Source organism: Triticum dicoccoides, chromosome 2B (genome assembly GCF_002162155.2).
Source record: "Triticum dicoccoides isolate Atlit2015 ecotype Zavitan chromosome 2B, WEW_v2.0, whole genome shotgun sequence".
Taxonomy (NCBI): Eukaryota; Viridiplantae; Streptophyta; class Magnoliopsida; order Poales; family Poaceae; genus Triticum; species Triticum dicoccoides.
In genome coordinates, this window is record NC_041383.1 from 331,996,127 (window position 1) to 332,005,899 (window position 9,773).

Here is a 9,773-nt window from a genome sequence, read left to right on the forward strand (position 1 = left end):
GAGCTGACTCTTGTTCAATATTATTCTCATGATGTGTGGTGCAAAGATAAGATTCTGGTGGAAATCCCTTCTTTCTAGCTTGATCAATTTCTGTAAGAATGAAGCTAGTGACATTAAACTTCTGGCTCTTCATTATGAAGTCAACTACATGCCAAGACCCTTTATTCTAAGTAGCTTGCATCTGCATTCCCTTTTGAATCAATAAGGTATTGACTGGTTGTTTTCACCTTCCGAACGAAGCCACTACTCTTTGGAAAAGGTCCACGAGTCAAATCAGTAAGATTTCATCAAGAAGATTTATCACCACAGTGGCATGCTATTTCATTGTTTTGTTATCTAGCCGGGCTAGAGAAGAGCTATCGCCATCATCAAACAAATAAGCCAAGGACTGGTCAAAAGAGAGGAGGGACCACATTCTCGAATCCACTCATGTTATGAAAGTAAATAATTAGTGACTTTCTTTGTTTGCTTACAACATATCGTATTCCATTTATGAATGCTTGGAGTACACAATTACTTCGATAATAAAATGCTGGGTGCGTATTTCTGTATTCGTGGGAACTATAATGATTAATATCAATCTTTGATAGTTTCTTGTCTGAATTGACAGTCATAAAGGTGGTTGCATAAGCGTGGTGGCGGGGAAGATTTTTGATTCTATTATCTCTGCGGGAACATAGTTCTGATCCAACAAGGGAATGGTTTCAATGTCACCTACAAGGAATACTGATGGTTTAGGAGGTTGCCCTTTATAATCAGGGTCTGCTTCCAGTTCCTTAAGGTATTTATCCATTTTTAGCTTATTCTTATTTGGAAGTTTGGTAATGTATGATGGGCATCTGGAATTATTTTGACATATAGGTTCTTCAGCATGATTTTCCATATCACTTTGTGAAAAAAAAATAGATCTCAATAATGCTTCTAAAAATAGTTATAGCAATCCCTCACCATCTGAGCCAGAATGAATCCCAATCAAATCTCTAAATGCTTTTGGCATTCTTTTCCCTCCCATTTCCCTAATTCTTTTATTAATATGGGAATGGGAGCAAATGAGGAGGCATTGAGTCGGAGAAATGAATTGCTCTTTGGCTAGTGGAAATGGGGTTCTTGTCGTCAACGAAGTAACTGCTCTATTTGGAGAGTGGAGCCAGCCTCAAAGATGCCTTGGTTCTATAGTAATCTCTTAGTGTTTGAGTTGACTAATCCGATGGTACTTGAAGAAGAGTGAAATGACGAGATTTCCTTATAGGAGGAGAAAGGGATTCCTGTTGCTTTTGGGTGGGTCCAATCAAGGTACGAAAAAACTGTTTTCCCACGCCTCACTAATACGATCCTATCTTACCATTCTTCTTTCCTTCTTCATCACGGGACAGAAGCATAACGCTGATCTATGGACGAAGGAAGGTATCAGAAAATTCATTATGACCTAGACCTAAACGAGGTTGATATTGAACAGAGGAGGAGGTCTTGTCACTACTTCTCGCTGGCACCAAAAGAAGTTTCGCCTGATTCAGACCTTTTGTGGTGGTCTGCCGAGGACAGCACCTAAAAACAACCCTTGTGCCATGGAATATTCCCTTTTATGATTGGAGAACCTGGCTTTGATGACATTCCTGAGGAAGGTATTTCCCCTACTAGGCTCGTTGCTTCGCTTATTAAAGATCAGAGAAGCAAATGCCTCTCGTAATTGATTGAAAAGTGCTCGCCTCTAGTTCCGGCAGATGCCTGCCATGTACCATCTGTGGAGAAGTAGTGGGTTATTGGAAGTATAGGATTATTTCTCAAGTGTCACCAAGGATACACCCCACTTACTAAATAGGCCTGTGGATGCGACATCTGGATCTATGCGATGAAAGCAATGGGAAATGAGATTCTGGGTTAGATTACTGGTCCAAACAAGTTCAAAGCTGGCGAGAGCATAAAGAACGATAGATTCCATTCAACTGGTAGGTCAAGCCCTTACCCATAACACTTATTCAAAATGGGCTATCCGAAAGAGGAGATCAATAATTCCACTATCAATATGGGTAGGCTGCTATATCTAGAAAGAGAAGATGAAAGGTTTTGGATTATTAGCAAAGGTACTTATCTTGTTACTCAGCTAGGCACTTACAAACCTATTTATTTACAAGTTCCACACGGGTCTGGTCAGGAAGACTCAGAATCATTCTCACGGCCACCCCACACGGGAGCGGCTTCTCTGCCAATCGATCATCACGTGCATACAAAAAAAGCCCCTTTTCCAATGGAAACCTAGGGAAATACAGTTGCTCAATTCATTCGATTTCGAAATAGCATATAAAGTGATTCTTGCAATTTCACTATAGGCAACGTAGCAATTCTCGTGGGAATCTCGGTCTTTTTTGGGCCAATTCCTTAACGAGAGCCAAGTCGAAAGCGCCCATAAGAGTAAATCGTTTCGGTATGGGTACGCTGGCCCCTACGAGGGGCGGTAAGCAAGGTAGAGACCAGGGAGCAGGACCGCGAAGGGTCTTCCCATCTCTTGTTGTTATTGTCTTTGTCCGAGATGCCCGGTTCACCAAATGATAATGCAAATCAAGATTGTGTGAAGTAAATATCTTTTTCTTTAAAGCGGATTTATCCCTTCAAAATATCATCCATCTAATTTGTTAAAGTATGGAATTCTCACCCAGAGCTGCAGAACTCACGACTCTATTAGAAAGTAGAATGACCAACTTTTACATGAATTTTCAAGTGTATGAGATCGTTCGAGTGGTCTCAGTTGGAGATGGGATTGCACGTGTTTATGGATTGAACGAGATTCAAGCAGGAGAAATGGTGGAATTTGCCAGCTGTGTGAAAGGAATCACCTTAAATCTTGAGAATGAGAATGTAGGTATTGTTGTCTTTGGTAGTGATACTGCTATTAAAGAAGGAGACCTTGTCACGCACACTGGATCTATTGTGGATGTTCCTACGGGAAAGGCCATGTTAGGCCGTGTGGTCGATGCCTTGGGAGTACCTATTGATGGAAAAGAGGCTCTAAGCGATCACGAACGAAGACGTGTCGAAGTGAAAGCCCCAGGGATTATTGAACATAAATCTATGCACAAACCCATGCAAATAGGCTTAAAAGCAGTGGATAGCCCGGTTCCTATAGGCTATGGTCAATGAGAACTTATAATCGGGGACAGACAAACTACAAAAACTACAATAGCTATCGATACTATATTAAAACAAAAGCAAATGAACTCAAGGGGCACAAATGAGAGTGAGACATTGTATTGTGTCTATGTTGCGATTGGACAAAAACGCTCGACTGTGGCACAATTAGTTCAAATTCTTTCAGAAGCAAATGATTTGTAATATTCCATTCTTGTAGCAGCCACCGCTTCGGATCCTGCTTGTCTGCAATTTCTGGCCCCATATTCAGGGTGTGCCATGGGGGAATATTTCCACGATAATGGAATGCATGCATTAATTATATATGATGATCTAAGTAAACAGGCGGTGGCATATCGGCAAATGTCATTATTGTTACACCGACCACCAGCCCATGAGGCTTTCCCAGGGGATGTTTTCTATTTACATTCCCATCTCTTAGAAATAGTCGCTAAAAGATCGGACCAGATAGGAGCAGGTAGCTCGACTGCGTTACCCGTGATTGAAACACAAGCTAGAGACGTATCGGCCTATATCCCCACCAATGCGATCTCCATTACAGATGGACAAATCTATTTGGAAACAGAGCTCTTTTATCACAGAATTAGACCAGCTATTAACGTTGGCTTATCCGTCAGTCGTGTCGGGTCTGCCGCTCAGTTGAAAGCTATGAAACAAGTTTGCGGTAGTTCAAAACTGGAATTGGCACAATATTGCGAAGTGGCCGCCTTCGCTCAATTTGGGTCAGACCTTGATCCTGCGACTCAGGCATTACTCAATAGAGGTGCAAGGCTTACAGAAGTGCCCAAACAACCACAATATGAAACACTTCCAATTGAAAAACAAATTGTTGTGATTTATGTTGTTGTCAACGGCTTTTGTGATTGAATGCCACTAGAAAGAATTTCTCAATATGAAAAAGCCATTCTAAGTACTATTGATCTAGAATTCTGAAACTCCTTCTTAGAAAAAGGTGGCTTAACTAACGAAAGAAAGATGGAACTAGATGCTTCTTTAAAAGAAAGCACTTTGCCTTACCTGTGAATTAATCAAAAAGGTTGCCCGTTACTCGCAGATGTAGGAAGAAGGCTTTCTTTTCCTTGGGCAGTACCTCCTAACAAGATTGATCTGTTTGGATCTTGGTCCGTGATGGCCTTTTTATTGATTTTGACGACTGGATCTCTCTATGAATGGAAAGGGGTGCTTCGGATCGACAGTAACCACTTTTGAAAGGGCAGAGGGGAAAAAAGTGAAGTCTAAGCGACATATGGCACGAAAAGGAAATCCAAATTGGGCAAGACTTGATCTATCATCTGATTCTAGTTTCAATGGGGGGACTTTTCACAGTTATCATTGTGATAGATGCTTTTGTAGTGGATCCCTCCTTGATCGTGACAGATCGGGTTAGGCAAGCACTACTTGAAGTTCCAAGAAATGGAGGAAATGATGCATTCAAAGTTCGCCAGAATTGCAAGAAAGAAGAAGTCCTTGAAAGAAAAACCAAACAAGACCAGATGTTCCCTATTGTTATCGGGAACGAGACTAGATGTTCGGCCTTAATGAGATGGACCTTGATTCCTCTCCGACCAGGAAAAGATGCGGCTCCTCTTTGTTCTACTACCTTCATCCTCGGGTGAAGCCGGTTGGCTCACCAAACAAGATATATACTATTAAATCATTGATAACCATGCCTAAAGGTCGGTCATCTAAGCTATCAGCCTAGGCAAGTGAGAGCTGTTCAAGAGTTGGGGACATATCTTTAGCTCGAGCAGCATGCGCTCCCGAAATGTGAGTGAAGCTTTAAAAAAGAGCTATGAGTGGAACAGCTTCTTCTATTCCTTGTTGGCCTCCAGCTCCTTCTGTCCCTCAATCCTCTTCTCTGCCATGTTTTTACTATTATGCGTGGCATACCCATGTTCATATCTTAACAGGCCAACCTTCTCTTGCAAACAATCCATTCGTCGCTAACACCGGTAATGCCCCATCCCTTTAATACTACCTTCGAGGAATTTCTCTCGCGTCCCTATAGTGATAAGAGCGCATTCTCTAACAGCTTTGAAGCCGAGGCAGCCATCCTCTTGCCAATCCTAAACAAAAGAAAGAAAAGCCCTACCCGCCTTCATTGGTTGAGTAAGGGGCATTTACCTATCAGTCCTAGTCCTAAGGTGCAATCGGAGCACTAAGCCCAATTACAGCTTTACTCCATAAATTAGACCTCATTCTCCTAGTCCTATTCCTGATTGTTATTTCAGATTCTGTGCCTGGGTGGTATCTTCTTACTATTGATTCAACCTCTTCGGGAAAACGTCGTCACTTCCTTTATTTGAAAAAGGGGTCTAGAACTAGAGTGATCTGATACCTTCTTCCCTTGGTCTGGGTAGGTAGGTTATGTAGGCTACAACTGTTCATAGGTTGTTCGTTCGCAAAAGGCAAAATAATCGATTACTAGTATGTCGGATATTGCCAGGAGGCCCTTCCCCCTATGTTTGACTCATCCTAGTTGGGTTCACACCTGTTGATTCCGGTCAAAGAAAAAAGCTTTTTCACGCCATCCGTCCCATCACACCAATCTACGCCAAGATAAAGAATGCAGGGTTGCCAGGAACAAACCATGTGATTCAAGGTCTTGCCTAGAATTGCCCTAAGAAAAATGCACCCCATTAATTGATCCCTCTTTAGAGTAGTATAAGTACATCCTCGACTATAGCACGAGTAGAGTCGAGTTCTCGTACTAACCTAAGAGCAGATATGCCGAAATATTTCCATGTTCAAGCACCTAATCAGTAAATGAACTCTCCGTAACAATTTGAAGATTGGCTCGCAACGCAAGTAGCGGCAAGAAAGGAGAGCAAGACTTCCTTTTCTAAAAGAAGAAAGAACTAGACTTCTATAAGAAGATTTTTATAATCGTAGATCATGGAATATCCATCTATCTTATTAGGTAACTACTTTAGCTGCTCTCGAAACTAAACCATCGTGAATAGAACTAGCGCTTAAGGAAGAGCAGGATCTGTTAGCAAGTCATATTCAATCACCCGGTCTTCTCCTTCCTAGCTTTTAGATTTTATGATTCTCTCTTGGATTTTCATACACTTAGCCGTGTACATATCTTGGCTAAACTTGAACCTATAGTTGATCCATCCATACTCGGTAAAGAATCAAAAAGGTACTTGATGATGACTTTGAATGGGAGGAGGTTTTCTTTTTATCCCCCCTAACCTTATTCTTATGTCTTCTTTGTTCTCAGTCCCTACGATACATTATAGGATGATTTTCCTATCGAACCAGTGACTTCTCTCCTGGGATTGAATATGTTTTGCCTTTCCCCAATGGTTCCGCATTCCTATGTGGGTAGGGTTCGCCAGGGATGAGTGGCTTATTTAGCCTATGCGAAGCGCGAAGCATAAGAGAAGAGTGTAGCGAAGCGAGTGTAATACTTGTAGCGAATATAAGTAGTGTCAAAGCCTACACTGGCTTAGCTCTGCAGATGTTTTCAGGATGAAGACGGTGATACGATACCACTCGCCAGTGATGATAAGATTCACTCATAGCATAGGTGAAAGATCCATCCTATTTTCTTTATAGATTTATTTGTTCAAAGAAAAGACGCCTAAAAATCATTCAGGGAACCTACTCTTGGTATCCTTTACCACATTCACTTTCCATATTCCCTTTCTTTAGTTCATACGCAATCGTACCTCAGGGAAAATCCAAATTTCTATCAACGATTCCCACCCAACTCTGGAATGACTCTCTCCTCCCTCCCTTAACATATCGAAGGCCTCCTATCCGTCAACCGCACCTTAATAGCTCAGACTTCCGAGCCTTGCTGGATGATGCAGAAGGGCCAACATCAGAGGATCAACTGAATAACCAACTCTCTCGCCCCGCTGCCGCTACTGCTCGAAAGCCTTTGGATCCCCTACAGGACTGTCATGAGCCCCTACAAGGAGTCAAAATAAAGCCGAAACCAGATACAGGAAGTGTTGACCCAGATCAATTGAGTGCGAGCCCTTTTATCTTGAGCTGATTCTCCTTATTTTAGATCTATGGCAAAGGTCAATTGAGATCTGGCCTATGGGGAAGGAAAAGGCTCTAACAAAGCTCCAGGGATCATAGGAAGGTCTAGGCCGCAGCTCCAAACGGTCAGAAAAGAAGATGGTCCCGCCCTTACTTCGGCTTGAGGAGTCGTTTTCTCGCTATCTTCTTCGTCTGGATTAGCCTTTTAGTAGCCTAGTAGGTTGTTTGAGTTTCAGGAAAGGAAGAGGTGCTTTCTAAAACAGCCGTTACCGCTATGGTTTTTTCAATAAGTTCTTTTAGAGCATCGTGTCCCACTGTCCTAATAAAGTGTGCGCCTAAGGTGTCATGTGTTTAAGAATATACGTATAATAGAAATACTTTCCCAATCCGTATAAGAGGAAAGAAGGGTCCGACAATAAGCAGTAGAAGAATAACCCGCAGAAGAAGTTTAATTGCTTCCAGAGATCGGAGCCAGACAAAGATAAGACTCCACGGCGGCACGATCGGGATGACGGGTCAAAAATGAGTCAAAACTTGTAAAACCCCGATTTTGGCCTTGTTACTAAGGAGAAATTGACATACTTAGCAAACAGAGATAGAATTATTTCAAAAAGAGATCAGGAAAGAGCCATTTCCCAACCAAATAAAACAGGAAAGCATGAGGCTCAAAGCCCTTTCTCATTTCGAATTTCATCTTGGTATCGGTAGTGCCCCGCCCAAAAGTATTTCATCACAATCACACGCTAGCTTGGTTGGAAAAGCTTGTTTGCACCCACTAACTAATACCTCTCGTAAGTATTGAATTCTTCATGCTTTCGCCTTGCTTTGTAGTCATTTTCTATGAGTAATCGGTCCGAACTCAATTTCAAGAAAAAACTCTATTTCGCCTGTGGCCAAAAGTAGTGAAAATGGTATTTAGCATAGTCAATATACAACACAATTGCTGATTCTTTGCGAGATGAAAACCCTTTGTCCTCCGTTTGCAGGGGCAATTCCTGATAAAAAGTGCTACTAGCCCTTGTTTTGGTCATGTCCATAGGCCTTTCCATTCGTCTTTATTCGTATTTCTTTTGGCAATATATGCATAATTCTACTTCTTGAACCACCGAATCCGCTTTTGAAAATGGATAACTAGCTCCATTCTGCGTCAAGTACTAAGGATGGGCCCAAAGCACACTTTTGAAAGGCATCGGTCACCTTAAAAACCCCGAAAGTAGGAAGTCTAGCGTGCTTCTTTAGTGCTACTCTTCGATTAGATGCTTTCTCATTGAATGAGGCATACTAAAGTGAAATAAGTTCCAGGTCGAGTCCCGAGAAAGTGATAGTTGATTTCGATCATGAAGTTGGCACTGGACTTTGGAATTGATTCTGGACCCCCAGCTGCTCAGGACGCCCCGCCTGCTCAGGACGATCCCATTACAGATTTTCTGGAGGGGGACACGCTTGACCTAGCGCAAAAACGGGAATTCAGAAATATTCTGAATTTCTTGAAGACCAAAAGCAGAACGAACCTTCAAAATGAGTGAATCATAATAAAAAGATGTTGGAGGGTGAGGGTAGTAGTTACGAATCCAAGGCAATCAACCACTATCTAAAAATCTAGGTTGGACAACTGTGTGCTGGGGGATTACCAGGGGATTTTGTCGTAAAGGAATTACGGAAATGGAAAAGGGACTTCAAAGCTTAGAAGAGACGGTCCCACTTCTATCAGGGCCTTCTCGAGGTCTTGAGCAATGTTAATTTGCATTGATTGCAAACAGGGTGCGGGATTCTCTGACACAAACAAAGAAATGGTCCCAGAGAAAGGAATCAGTCTCTTCAGTCCGGCGCATGCCTCAAATTCATTTTCCTTTGAATTACTCCTTTTTTTGAATTTCGCACCGGAAACTTTTCTAGGAGAAGTTCGAATCCGTTCCATTCGGATATTGATCGGTCTTGGTTTGACATGGTTTACGGGTTACTGGTTCCCGGAAGAGTCTATTTCTCCATTAGCTAAACCCTTTATTACCCTACCTTTGGACTCGTATTTTGTTTGTGCACAATCAATGGAGCCCCCCCCCCCTCGACATATGTTGTAACATCTTCAATAGCATGCTCTTACTTTGTCTTTCCCTTAATAAGTCATCAAATTTGGTGCTTTTTGATCCCCAGCTGCTATGGGGAACAAAGGCAGAAATACAATACAATCCTCCATTTAAGTGGTTCTCTCTTCTCCTTGTTCCTGCTCCTAACTCCTCCCCGGGTAGTTCCCAATGTTTGCCACTTTCCATACTTCGTGGGTGCAACATCAACAAATTTGCTCATGCTCAAGTTACAAACTAAGATCTATGACAATATTATGTTAACTGTTCGTATTTTGTTCATTCCATCAGTATGCCCCCAGGTACCTGTAATTGTGATCTGTTTGCCAGAACCAAGGGGTCTTTCTATGGAAACCTTCACGAGCAAGCGTCGTTTTTTGATGGTTTTTCCACTTTTCACAGCTGCTCTTTCCACACACCCGGATATGGTGCCAACCCGTCGCCCCTTTCCTTATATATTCGATAATCGAGTTTGCTATATTTGTGGCATTGATTGTACAAGTTCGTGAAGAGGGCTGGACGAGTAGAATGAGGGAAAGCGGCTCGGTC

The 9,773-nt window shown here is 42.2% G+C and overlaps 1 pseudogene; it reads left to right on the forward strand.

The window, feature by feature from the left end:
• Nucleotides 1-2,637: 2,637 nt before the first annotated feature.
• On the forward strand, nucleotides 2,638-4,210 carry LOC119367696 (annotated as a pseudogene).
• Nucleotides 4,211-9,773: the final 5,563 nt, after the last annotated feature.